We start from the raw sequence: 15,027 nt of genomic DNA on the forward strand, positions 1-15,027 counted from the left end.
CATCCCTAGCACTAATTCCTAATTAGGGTTTCATTTGTCCCTTTATTATAATTTATTCTATTACATGGTAATCATAACATTACTTTATAATATTACATGGACCCTTTATTATAATTTATTCAACTATAAAGTAATCATAATATTACTTTATAATACTACATGGGCTCTTTTATTATAATTCACTATTTTATACCATTTGTAATGCCCCGCCAAGGGATCCAAAGAATTTCACTAAGTTTACCAAACAAATTTTTTTTTTTAAACATGAAAGATAAACCATTCACAACACTTGCAGAAGCAATAGAAACAATTCGAATAAAAGTAAACATAACATACATAACAAGTTACATTCTTTAAAGATCCCTTAACATTGAATTACATCTAAATTAACTATTCATCTAACATCACATCCTTATGAAATAACAATGATACATCCAACACTCTTAAACCATATACAAGTGTCTTTTTTTTTGTAATTACATTTTAGATTGCTCAATCATCCACTGTACATGTTATAAGGTATGAAAGCTTGAAAGAATAAACATCCACGTAAATAAAGTACATCATCATCCAATATTAATCCCTGATGAAATAACATAATGAAACCACATATCATACATGATACAATATCATAAAAGATATAAAAATCCATCATAAAAGATAACCATATATCACAAACATAAATAACTAAGTGCACGGTTCCTCCCAACCGTAAATAGCATCATTAGACCATCGTGGATCTTAGCCATCCCTCTGTGCGTAACATCCCAAAGCACCGAAGATATCATTGATATTAACATAGTAGGAATGTCACTCCTAACATACTACTAACATGCAAAGTAAAGCATAAGATAACATCATCTAACATATGCAAATCATCAATATAAGAAACATACCAGTAAATACATCCATCATAGGGTATATCATCAATCATAATGCTCTAAGAACATAATGAAGATAAATACCAACCAAGAATGCTCTAGCCACGGTGTCTCGGACGGATTTCAAATGATAAGAGTGGAAATTACACTATCACCCGACCGCGTGGAACCTAAGTGGTCCACTCCCACTGTGTTGAGGAGATAATCTCAAGTCCCAAACAGGCTATCAATTCACAAGCACAAATCTCTATAAGTCCAAGAATCCTAAAAGTATACTAACTCAAAGGTTCCATCACATAAAACCGACATCTATTTTTCATAGGCACACAATGACATGTAGGAAACCTACTCTGCAAGCGAAAAAGTGTCATCGCATTTATCAAGTACAAGTTACCTTGGCAGTTAGCTAAACTCCACAGGTCCATACTGATCTCATGCGGCCACTAGTATCCTCTCATACTGACGAGGCATACTACGGAATGCAAGGTCGCAACCTTGTGTTCTCACTACTCCCATCCTAGCCTGTACAAGCACTCAAGGCATGGGCGAGAACCAAAACAATTATCTTTTTAGGTTCATTTAATCCCCATTTAGTGTGTAAATGTTATCGCTTATTAACCAAACTTACAATGAGTTACCCTGGCAGCCACTTAGGGCCCTAGCCCCCATTGCAAGCCACTTCCCGACACTACAAGCACATAACTTACCCTAAGCTCATGGAATCATAAAATCACCCCAGTCCTATACAAGCGATTGGAAAGAAAATCCAAAAGATAATCCATAAAAAGAATCATCAAATATCCATGATAAAAGCATCAAATATCCACAATAAGAATCATCAAATCTCCATGAGCATCTGAAAAGCATCCATAGAAAATCATGACCACAATAGTTCTCTATTGGCAACTGAAGGCATCACTAATAATCATAAGTATCCATTGGTTCTCAATAACCAAAATACATCTCAAAATAAATCACCATATCCATTGGTTCTCATCAAGCAACCAAGAATATCTCAAAATCATACTGATCGAAGACTCCAAAATGGTTGAGTCAAACATGTCACAATATGACATCATCAAGAAATAAATCAACATTTCAGTCCCATCATGGCGACTAGAAAATAATCCAAGGATAACTGATCGATGACTCAAAAATGATTAGCTCAAGTGTCTCATACACATATATCTCAGCTTCACACATGAAGACTAATGAACAATAAAAATCAGTAAATACAAACATTTCATAGAGCATATGATCACACTACCATGGTTGGGCTTATAAAGATCGAGACCAAATAAGATCAACATGCCATCATATCTCATAACTCTCGAGCCTTTGGTAACAACCTAGGACTGGTCAACACTAGTTAACCCAAAACCCAAAACAAGAAGCATATAAAATACACGTTGCAAACACATGTTTTGGTTTACTAAATTCACATAGTTGAGTAATGTGTAGGGGTTTCTAGTTTTCTGTTTGCAAGTATACTTCAAGTGTATATGATTTATCATTTGACCTACAAGTCAACCCAATTGTTCCTCGATAGCATTATCTTTCCATTATTAAGAATTACATTCTAAGAGTAACTTAAGGATAAATATTCACTAAACTGATCATCATTGACCTTTAATTAAATTGTCCTCTATATTTAACCATGATCCATATTCTAATTGATTAACCTTTCAAATCTTTTAGGATCATTATTAGTTATATTATAAGAGGACCAATTATCATTCTTCGAATATGAGATTATAACTTCATTAGAATGATCAATTAATATCAGTTCACAATCCTTGACCTTTTATCATTCTAATAATTCTCAATTATATATTACTAAGTCTTCACCATTAAAATATCTAAAGTCGTTATTCAAGTCATAAGAATAAGACCTATCAACTTGATATCAACATTTCTACAATCTCATTAAAAGAATTATATCAATTAAATTTCTATTATATAACTTAATTATTAATTAAATTCAATTAGCTCTAGTTAATTGATTTCATTAATAATTTCACAACCAAACCATCAACCCAATGAGTATTAGTTGACTAACAATAGTTTGTACGTCAAAGTCAATTTCAATCCAATACACAAATATTAATATTTTAATAATAATAATATTAACAAGTTATTTTGAAAATCTTATCCATAATGACTACATTCATCTTTCTTAACGATTTCGTATTAATGATAATCATTTCAAATTAAAACTCTATCACATAATATAATTATATTGACAACTCAATGAATATCAATTGATTAAAATCAATTATAATCCAACTCCAAAAATTATTATCTTTTACCAAACTTCAATCAATAAATAATCTCCACTAGATTAACTCTAATCAAATTTGTTGATATCTATTTAAACCATTATTTATTAATAGTTTGCTAGTCCTTACAAATATTAATAAATAATAAACTCCTCAAACTATAAATACTCGATCTATAGAATCCTTCCATAAATTCATTAGTTAATATTTGGCTAACTCTTAATTCCATTAAGGTATTCAAAGGTATTAACCAATAACATAATAATTCAGTCTTAATCCAATATCATTCAGAGTTTCTAAATTTAAGTCAACATAATATAAATTATCATCTTACAATTATTTAATCAATATTAAAATCAACCATTAGACTCCATTTTCTAATTGTTCTAATAATATTTTGTTTATATAAACGTTGTTTGAAAAAGATCCCTATCACAAACCAATAAGACTCATTGTAGATTTTAACATGAATAATCTCCAAATTCTTAACATTATCATCTTCATTAAACAACTCTAAAATTGTTTAATATATATTAAATAGTATTCAATATACATTATAAAAAGTCCACTATATAAACTATATTAAAATCTCTTTTCTTTTAATTTTCTCTCATTTAAAAATCTATTTACTTAGATTGACTAATAATTAATTACACTTCTTCTACTATTTACTAATCTTAATTAAATTTGATTTAATTAGATTAGATAATAAACCATATAAAACTAATGCATATTAATAAGATTCTAATAAGAGAAGATTGCAATAATATCTTTAATTCATTCCATGCTTTGATATATTATTTTTACGAAGTTAAAACATAAAAAACTCTTGGTTATGAGAAATGGAGAAATATATGTCTTTGAATAAAACAGTTTCAGTACGACGGCCATATCTCCCTAATGAACCGTTGGATCGGGCTGAAATTGAAATATGTTGGAGAGGGCCAAGTTGTGGTAATTCTGACTGGAGCGATTGAATAAATTCGATTACAATAAAAAGTTATGAATGACTGAGTTTGAGTCTCTCCAAGGAGCAATGACAGGGTAGTTTATGATGAATTAAGAATTTTTTCTAAAAGGTAATTGTTCTCTAAATTTACTCATTCATCCATTTAATAAGTTTGTCCATACGAATCTAAAAATATAATTTGATAGAAAGATTACATCTAACCATTCAAATTTTCAACTTAGAATTTCTATTTTAATTTCAAATCTTGTCTATCTAATTTCACAATATAAATTCGAACCCAAATCCGATTAAGATCTAATTTCCTCCTCAATAGGATCTAGGGTTTTCTATTGTTTTCTTCTCAACCAAATAGCATATCTAGATTCTAATTTCAAATTCTAGATTCAATCATAGAGAGTATTCAGACACATATAACAGACACGATGAAGACAGGAAGAGAAATAGTGCAAAGAGAATATGTGAATATCACGAGTGCACCTGGACACTGATGCTAATCCGCCATGCCTCAGAAGTCCATAAAAAATCCTTTCCTTCTCCATCATTTGCAATTTTTTCAAGATCCAAGCCCACCGAAAACCTCCAAGTGACTAGAAGTGCTAGAAGGAGCATAGAAGCAAGTAGAAAACCAATGAGCATGTAGAAGCATATGAGCTTCTAAAATTCATGTAAACTTGAAGCTTCCATTTAAGCTTGTAGCTTGTTCAAACACACTAGGAGAGCCTCTATTTAAAGGCCTCTAAGATGCATCTAGAGTGCCTCTAGAAACAACTAGAAGATAAGCATGACAACCAAGCATGAGTCTTCTCCAACCTTCTAGATGAGTCTTAAGGTTGTAGACACCATGTGCTCAAATAAAATGTTAACTTCTTAGTGTAGACAACTTGTGCATTCTTAGAGTGCAAACTCTTGTGTTGTCTACATGACAACTCTCGAAAATTCACAAACTTCTATGTGAGCAAATATTAAAATAATGCACAATCATTAATATAATATTTACTTTACTCTTTCCAATTTAATTAATTAATTTATTTATTAAATATCATGCACTTACTTGAATAATTCCACTTTTAAATCTTAATATATTTATATTTTAATCACATGAAATCTAGAATCTTTTAATAATTTTCTTATATTTTCCACTTTTAAATTTTCATTTTCTAAAACTTAATTGCTAAAATATTTATTAGCTTTAATAATAATATTATTTAGTCATTTATTTAAAAATGAGCTCCAAATATATTATTATTAAAATAAATATTGTCACATTTCTAAATTTAAACTTTTAATTTTTAATCTTCCAATTTAATTATTTTATTTAATTAATTTCTCAATTAATTAAATAAAATAAATATTAAAATATCATATTAATTTTTCATTTAATTAAACCATTAATTAAATCTTTTAATTAGGCTTAATTAATAGAAAATACATCAAAGACTCATAAGATAAAAATATGAAAAACCCATCATAGCCAAAATACATACAAAATCAAACCAAGGCTTAATATCATGAATTACGTCATCCAACGTATTCAAAGGGTACTCAACTCAGATACTTGTCCTAATTTTTCAATTAAGACAAATGGCTTAAAGGGTTGGGATTTGGACTTGAGAATTTATCTCCCCTCTCTTATCATTGAGATAATGTGATAGGGTACGCTCATCCTGGCAATTCAGGAAAGTCGATACCCGGTACCTGCAACCTACATAAAAACCATGCATGTACAAACACAATATATATACTAAACTAAACAGACAATGGCAAGAAGTGGTGCATCGTGTAGATCCCGACTAGCAGATGACTACGACTCCCTTCCTTAACCACATCAGACATGTCATACAAAAGCAACCACACAAAGCAAACACACACATTATACACATGCAAGTATGGGGTAAGTATCCATAAGAAAACACATATGATAATAAATCATCTTACTAATCATCATTAATAACTGAAACCAATGTAATAATCATCATCAATAATTGTGAACACTAAAAATAATCATCATACATACATGAAATGTAGAATTTAAGTAATTTCATCACATAATAAACTGAATCCATAGCACAATATCTGATAATCTCAAAACAATGCTGCTAACCATCAACATAAAACTAGCTCTAAAAGAGTTCAGCAACGATAACAAAATGCGAACCAGGGGCAGGCACTACACCATTAATAAGAATAAGTGATTATTAAATCATTTTATTATTAATTTATTTAACCATTAGTTGGAAAATAATAAAATATTTCCTAGTTTATTCATAAAATACTCAAATGAGCTAAAAAATGAAAACCAAGTTAAACCACTTGATTGTGGATGATGCGTGAACTGCTTGAGCCAACTAGTAGTCTCCTCCTAAAATCTAGGGATACTCCTACAAAGTGTGAAATTGAGTCTGTCACTCTGAAGTTGAGTACTAATGAATCTCTTTTGTTGTGTGCATCTTAAGAGTGTGTGTCAGTGAAGTGGGAAAAATAAGAGTGCCTTCTAAAGAATAGGAGATGCGTTCCAATGTATCTAAAATATCCCCAGTGGTCTCTGGAAACCTCCTAGACAACTCTTAGTCAGTCCCAAAAAATTAGGGATCCCTCTTACATTTTAGGAACATATTGTTGATTTCCCAAACCAACTTGGAAAGCTTTTCTATGGTTCTATATGTCCTATATGAGTCCCCTACACACTCTATTTGCCTATGGGAACTCCAGTAGTAGGCCAATCCATGAACAAATGCTTGCCATCCTAGAAAGGGGACATTACAATCTCATCATCTAATGTGAAACCAACTGAAATGAGTTGACTAACTAATATATTAAACTCATTCAAATGATATGATAATATTAGTCATCCTTCTTTCATTTTCAAATTATATAACTTCTTCATTATTAATTTTTTTCGAAGCTAAAGTATCTCGTATAAGAAAGATAGTTTCTCACTAAGAAAATCATTGCCCTTGGTTTCAAATCCATTTTCCCCCATTGCCCTTGGTTTCAAATCCATTTTCCCCCATTCAATATTTGTCAACTTTCCTTGGCAACTTGTTTTACCAAGCAATGTAGGTTACAAATCCTACTTGATGCACAAAGACTCTATCTGCACTTTCCACAACTCAAAGTTTTGGCCTTTCTTTTTTTGATTTACCAGTTATCTGCCTCATCCATGGTGCCTGCAAATGTTCATTGATTACCAATTGTTGAGCTTAAGAAAATATAGAAATGAAATTTTAAAAATTGAACAAACTAGATAGCCAAATGCAAAAGTTTCAACACAAATTTATAGTGGTCCATCGAGATAACTTGGACTATGTCCACTATTAAAGCAAGGGATTCTCTATTACTCACAAACTCATTTTGTAAAGTTTGAAGGGAAATGAGAGCACCTCATAAATTCATCTGAGATTAGTATGCACATCCTATATCCAATAGTTCATTGAACAACTTCTAATAAGAAAATAAAAATGCATACCACTATGCCATAAAAGCAAAAATATACATAGTTGATTTCCCACAATTAAAACCTTAAAGGAAAGTGATTGCGATTTACCAATCTAAATAAATTTTAGCAGCATTGTGACATACATATTATTATGCTACAATCATGAAACTAGAAGAATGAAATAGAATAGAGAACATAGATATACGTGGGGAAAGCCTATCCAGGTAAAAACCCAACCCTCCAAACCATCAAGCTAATGTATTATTCAACAACAAGTTACAAGACATTTTCAGCCTTAACATGGAGATTTATATCTTGCTCTATTCTAGAGAAAATTTGGCAGCATAGCCCTATGCAAATAACTTCTCACCTCTCTCTTAATTCTCTACAACAATGCTTTGTACTTATAGAGTTTTCATACAAAAGGAAATAGTTTCTAAAGCGTCTATGTTCAATGCATCTACAAATTATTTTAGAAACTTCCTTATAAACAAATCTTGCATAAAACAAAACATAAGAGAATAAATCACCAAAAAATAGAAGCTTTTTGTATTTCTACTCCAAGTCTTTTCTTGTGGAAGAATCCAACTTCATTTAGTAGCTTTCCAAGAAAACACAAATAAAACAATAAATCGTGGTAACGCCGATTCACCTTATCCCAAAAATCTCCCACTTGATGAAGACCTTACAAGATTCAAAATGATGAAATTATATCAACACAACCATCCATGAAACAACATAACTCATAACATATGCTCTTGTGCTCCAACTAGACACATGTCCAAATAACACAAGCATAAGATCCATGTGATAACAAAGGCTACACACACTACCACCACTCCATTGTGCTCATGAGCTACATAGAAGTATCAAAAATATCAACTTCTTAGCCCAACAAAACAATGAAGTCATCCTGTAGAAAACAAGATAAAACATCAGCCAAAATAACAACCTAACTGATTGGTCCAATCCAACTAATAAACCCACGAGATTGAAAATAGCATCCATAGTAAATGCTAACTCATCCAATCAACCATACCTCAAAAGTATCCTACACCAGAAAACTCATGCCAAAAACATAACCAACCCATAAACTGCAACCTCAAGCTCTATGTGCAAACCAATCGATGAAGATCAAATACATACAAGAACTCCCAATGCATGGGTAATGTTGAATCTAAAAATTCAAAAGCATACTGAGTGTACTGATAACAACACAAAGAAAGTGTAACCATGTAGTACCAAAGACCATCCACAAAGATATGCGAATCCTATATCAAAAACACTGCAAGAAACATCTCTTTCGTCTAGTCTCCACCACTCTCCCATGTTCTCCACATCCAACAAAAAAGAGAGATAAATGAACCACCTTGTCATCACAAAAAATAGTGAAGTACAAGTGATAAAAAATGACCACAAAAGAGTGACCACCATAGCGCCAACAGATCTCAAAAGCAATGTTATGTGAACCAAAACATCCAAGAAGATGACCAAGACCAAAGAAAGAAAGTGCAAATCATAAGCATGTAGCATGTCCTTCTACAAACACTTCTAAATGTCACTTGTGCCAAGTATGATCTACTTCACAACCCCAAGAGAAAAGCCACAACAACATCCAAAATTGCTCAACCTCAAGAGATTAAACATGACATGATATCATGAATCTGCATTGATGTAAGCCTCTCAAAGAAGATCAAACAACCCCCTTTCCCATTTTAGGAAATCAGCCCACTACCATCTCCTATATTCATCATAAATGAAAGTACACCTCAAGGAGATAATCATGTTATCCAACTCTCACAATGAATCCTCCAAAACCATCTAACTATAGCTCAAGTTCCACGAATATGAAAGAAAAGACAAAGCACCTGAAAGTAACATTGGGCAATACCTTTCAAGTGATAAATTGCTAAGTAGACCAAGAGTGGAGAATGAGAATGCTCCTCCAAGATATGCAAGTCACCCTGTGACTTATCTAAGAACAATCTCCTCATAGGTCTATATTGAACTCACGTCCAACAAAGTTGTAGTCTCCTCAAAATTTCTATTGAAATCTCATCAAGATTACACATATCAACAACATGTCTCTAATCTCAAGAGAACTCTAGCCTCACCTAAGTCTCCAAGTATCCAAAAGCACCTGTAATCAATCACTCCATGTAAAACTCTACTGCAACATAGCATTGTCATGAAGTATCAAGCAAATGATGAAAGTATTCAATACAAAGAAACTAAACCAAGATCAATGTCAAAGCTCCAACCATGGAATCAGGAACATAAACATGACATCATGATCTAAACCATCTCCTCCAAAGAGATAACATGCTTCATGTCATCATATCAGATAATTATATCATGTCACAACTCTAAATTGGTAATAAAGAGAGAACCATGACATAAAAGTCAACATGATAACATATCAAATAAAAGCATAAACAACATCTCTACCAAGGACCCCTTAAATCCTAAAGATGTCAGCATCTCCAATCACATGAAGATACCATCTCCAATTAGTGAACCAACAAATGTGAAAGACCCTTCTGTAGCAATAGGATCTAAGGCATCCTCCAATATTTGCAACACTAAAGAAGATCATCCATCACCACATGATGGAAAAATATAGCCACTGCTAAAGTTCCCACTGAAGCATGATACCAAGCTCTCTAAGCATGACACACCATCCTCCAAATTTAAAAATCATCTAGGTCGACACATCACACTGGGTGAAACCAAGATCTCCACACTAAGGAAATTCACCATGCTTTAGGACTCCATAACTAACTATCCAAGTACACAAATATCATCCATCCTCTCATCTCAAAGCAACCACACAAATGCATAAGTGACCACAAACAAGGCCAACTAACAAGTCTACACTGACACTGAATCAAATCTAGTGGATATAGACAGTCCACATCCAAGTTATCGCACTACAATTAAGTGGGTGGCCTACCCACATGACTACATAACTTGTAGATCTAATCGTTGCAACATGCAAACCCACTATCACATTAGTGACACATGCAATTGAGATCAAATAGAATAATCATGTAGACAACATGACTCAAACACCATATCAAGCACAAATCTGATTTTCCAATTAAGTCCACATCAAGCACCATAGTCCAGGAATCCAACAAAGCTTCACCACAAAAATGTTGAGTGATAGATCACGTACCAACATCACCATGCAGAGAAAGAAAAACAACTCCTCTCACCATGCACAAAGAATACATGCATGTAGGACTACAACTATCTGATCTAGTACCACTCTAAAGGAACAAGAGTCCAGAAAATAGCTCTTCAATAGATTCTCAAAAAACTACAAGTTTTTATTTCAGCATGCAAAACCTGCAAAAACATTGTGTTCAAGAACACCCATGCACATCCACACCCACTTCTCATCTGGAAGACTCAAAGTCTAAATAAAATACCAAACAATCGAACCCAGATTAATGGATTATCATAGATGAACATCACCATAGATTTTTTTAGGAAAATCTATAAACCCCTCAGATCCAACAAACAAGAATCCAAGCCATGCATGTATGAGCATCTAAGAGGAAATATACACCATAGATATTTTAGGAAAATCTATAAACCCCTCAGATCCAATGAACAAGAATCCAAGCCATGCATGTATGAGCATCTAAGAGGAAAATATAGTACTAGAACTCCAGGCCCATTTGTAGACCAATTCCACAACTACTACTAGTACGTGCATCTGAGAGAGATAGGCTATCTAGAAGCTTCCAGATCATCCAATGATCAACTCCATAGCTTCTATGCATTCTAGATAACAAAAGAGACACCTTGAAATACCCATGCATCAAGAGTTATTTTGCTGTCAACCAAGAGCTCCAGATCAATGCCATTTCAACATAACTAATTGTATTTTCTCTATCTTTAGCATCTTTTAAGAAATGTTTGTTGTCTCCTAAAATAATAAATCAATTGTAAGACTTTCACTCATCAAAGGATTAATTATCAATCAATTTCTGCAAAACAAACTTCTTCAAGCTCTGCAAGTTAATAAATCTTAATAGAAGAAATACTCAGAACTAGAAACTTTGTGAGTCCTCACATGCAAGCAACATGCAATTCACAAAATTGAGCTTTGATACCAATTGAAGAGAAATAAGAGCACCTCAAAAATTCATTTGAGATCAGTATGAACATCCTGTATCCAATAGTTCATTGAACAATTTCTTATAAACAAATACAAGTGCATATTACTATTCCATAAAAGCAGAAGTAGACATAGTTGATTTCTCACAATTAAAGTCTTAAAGGAAAGTGATTGCAATTTACCAATTTAAATAAATTTCAGTAGTATTATGACATACAGATTATTATGCTACAATCATGAAACTAGAAGAATGAGAGCATAGAGAACACATATATATGTGGGTAAAGCCTTTCTAGGTAAAACCCCACCCTCCAAACCATCAAGCTAATGTATTATTCAACAACAAGTTATAGTACATTGTCAGCCTTCACATGGAGATTTACATTTTGCTCTATTCTAGAGAAAATCTAGCAGCATAACTCTATGCAAATAACTTCTCATCTCTCTCTCTCTTAATTCTCTACAACAATGCTTTGTACTTATAGAGTTTTCATACAAAAAGAAACAATTTCTAAACCATCTACATTCAACGCATCTACAAATTATTTTAGAAACTTCCTTATGCACAACCCTTGCATAAAACAAAACATAAGAGAATAAAACACCAACAAATAGAAGCTTTATGTTTGTCTACTCCAAGTCTTTTCTTGTGGAAAAATTCAGCTTCATTTAGAAACTTTCAAAGAAAGCACAAATAAAGCAGTAAATTGTAGTAAAGCTAAGTCACCTTATCCCAACAAAGATTTGTTATCAAAATTTTAAACTAGATAAGGTTTCTTATTTCATATAACAAAAATAATTTCTCAACCCTCTTATTGTCTTCTCGCCACTTGAGAGAGCTAAGAAAATCGTTGCCTTTGCTTTCAAATCCATTTTCTCCCATTCATCATCTGTCAACTTTCTTCGGCCCTTTGCTTTACTAAGCAATGTAGGTTGCACAAAGACTCTATCTACACTTTCCACAGCTCAAAGTTTTGACTATAATTTTTTTTCTTTTTTTTGCGCTTATCTGCCTCATCCACGGTGCCTTCAAATGTTCACTGATTGCCAGTCGTTAAGCTTAAGAAAAAATGAAATTAAAAAATCTGGAAAACAAGATAGCCAAATGCAAAAGTGAAAAAAATAGACAGTCAAATGCAAAAGTGTCAACACACAAATTTATAATGGGTCATCCAAATAATCTAAACTATGTCCACTTTTCAAACAAGAGATTCTCTATTACTCATAAACTCTGTTTCTTACAACTTCCAGCAAGCATATCACACACTGGTATATGTTACAATCTTATGCATATTTTCTTTTGTTTTTAACATTGTAAGAAAGAAGAGAAGAATTTGTAAATGCAGAATCTGCCAGAGTCAATGATTGGACTTTAGACTATGACAGAACCATTACAGTTTCTAATAACTCTAGTTTATTATTGGTGGATTGTGATGGAAGTCCTTACTTCGAAGTCTGAATACACCATCTAAGATATGGAGAATGAAGGGCCAACTTCTCCAAGTTGACTTCCATGTCAAAACCCCTCTCCTGCAAATGAATTATTTGTGACCTCATTTTCTCATCGTTAACTTGTTAGATGGTTAAATCTGCCACAACCCGCATTTTGTTTGACATAGCTTTGTTACGAAAAATGATGTGATGTATTCCAAAAATCTATTGAATAGATTTGTTTAATTGTTTTTCACAGAATAGTAGTAATGTGTTTATGAACTGAGCATCTTTCCATTAATTATGCTAGCTATCAAACATAAACATCCATAGCAGCAAGGATGAGAGTAAGGGTCATAAAATCATAAACTTAAGAAAGATTCATTTGAAAAACTATATGCGGTCGCTCAAGAGCATATCGAAATGAATAGGGGTAACTTTGGATGGATGGAGGTGCCATTAGGTCATTTTGTGTGGTCGTGATAGATTTGGTTTTTAGATCCCAATAGTTTTGATGTTTTGATTATTTAATTTAAATATTATAGCCTACCATCTCCACTAATAGTTAATAGTTATGGAAGGGCCAAGCCAAACCAAAAAAACGACGAAGATGGCTGCTCTTTCTCTGCAGATTTAGTTTCCAATTTAGGGCTCTAATGGAGTTTTCTTTTTTAACATTTGTATCTTTCATTTTAATATCTTTTTAAATATTTTTCTCAATTCAAACCTTTTCGGTTTGTTTCTGTTAGTGCAGATTTTGAGATTGAAGTGGGAAAAAAAATATTAAAATAATATAATGAAAAACAAAGAAAAAATCTTTCATTTCCAAAAGCTGTAAGATTCTAATCAGGTAAAGCCGTCCTTTATTAGTCCACGTCTATTAATTTTTCCTACTTCACTTTTAATTTCATCCTTTTGTCTGGTAGCCTCAGCCCATATTACTATTTAAGGCTGGCAATATAATTTATCTCAACCCATAGCCTACCAAAAACAATAAAGAAAAAGAGATAATTTTTTTAACATTGCTTATAGTGAGTGCATGTTTTAGATAAGACTGATTGGATTGAAATAGGGAGAGCCTAGATCTATCAATTTATATGCAGACAACTATTATCTAGACATTGCATGTGTAATCGTGTCTCAATTCACTTCCTTAATATTCTTCTTCAGTATTCTGTTAGGAAAAATAAGATTGTCTAGAGTCTTCTACATCATGGGAGAAAATTAGTTCCTAAAATAGTTCTCACCTGTCCACATTTGCAGTTAGATTGTAGTAGTAGTTGTTGACTCCACTAAAATATCTATTAGTTACAAACTAATTCCACACATTTCCTAATAAATTGGTAGACAATATCTCTATCTTCTCATGCAACTTGCCCAAGTGTAGAGTCAGAAGTCTCATAAATTCACATTCTAGAAGTTGTAAATGCTCTTTATAAATAGAATGTAATTGCTCACACTAATTCATCAAAAATGTTTTATGTTTCAAAATCGTGTGTAGCAATTATTCTTCTCTTATGTTGTTTTGATATATTATTTATATTTCATTTTTCTACATGATATTAGAGAAAAGGTTCAACTAGAAATAGATTTCTCAAGTAGCTTCTACATTGTTGGAGCTTAATATTTGTTTATTTTTGTGTGTGGCTAACATGGGCTCTACAAATGAGTTGTTGCCTATATTTGATGGAAATGGCTTTGCAAATTGGAAGATTGCAGTCAAGAATACTTTAAGGGAAAATACTTTATGAAGGATGGTGAGTAGGGAGATTAAATTACCCCAAATTGATGGAAAAAAAGAGTTTTGGAAGAGCAAGTTGGAGCAAGCTAGAGGTATTATTGGTAAAACTTTAAACCCCAATCTCTATAGAAGGTTTGTTGATGTTGATGATGCAATACAA

General features: G+C 32.4%; 1 long non-coding RNA gene across 1 annotated transcript in view; it reads left to right on the plus strand.

Annotated features, from left to right (window-relative positions):
• The window catches only part of LOC149580400 (uncharacterized), a 49,528-nt gene that overhangs the window by 23,372 nt on the left and 11,129 nt on the right, over window positions 1–15,027 (plus strand). The window lies entirely within an intron of this gene.

Source organism: Cupressus sempervirens, chromosome 1 (genome assembly GCF_028749045.1).
Source record: "Cupressus sempervirens isolate cs-2001-9-10 chromosome 1, ASM2874904v1, whole genome shotgun sequence".
Taxonomy (NCBI): domain Eukaryota; kingdom Viridiplantae; phylum Streptophyta; class Pinopsida; order Cupressales; family Cupressaceae; genus Cupressus; species Cupressus sempervirens.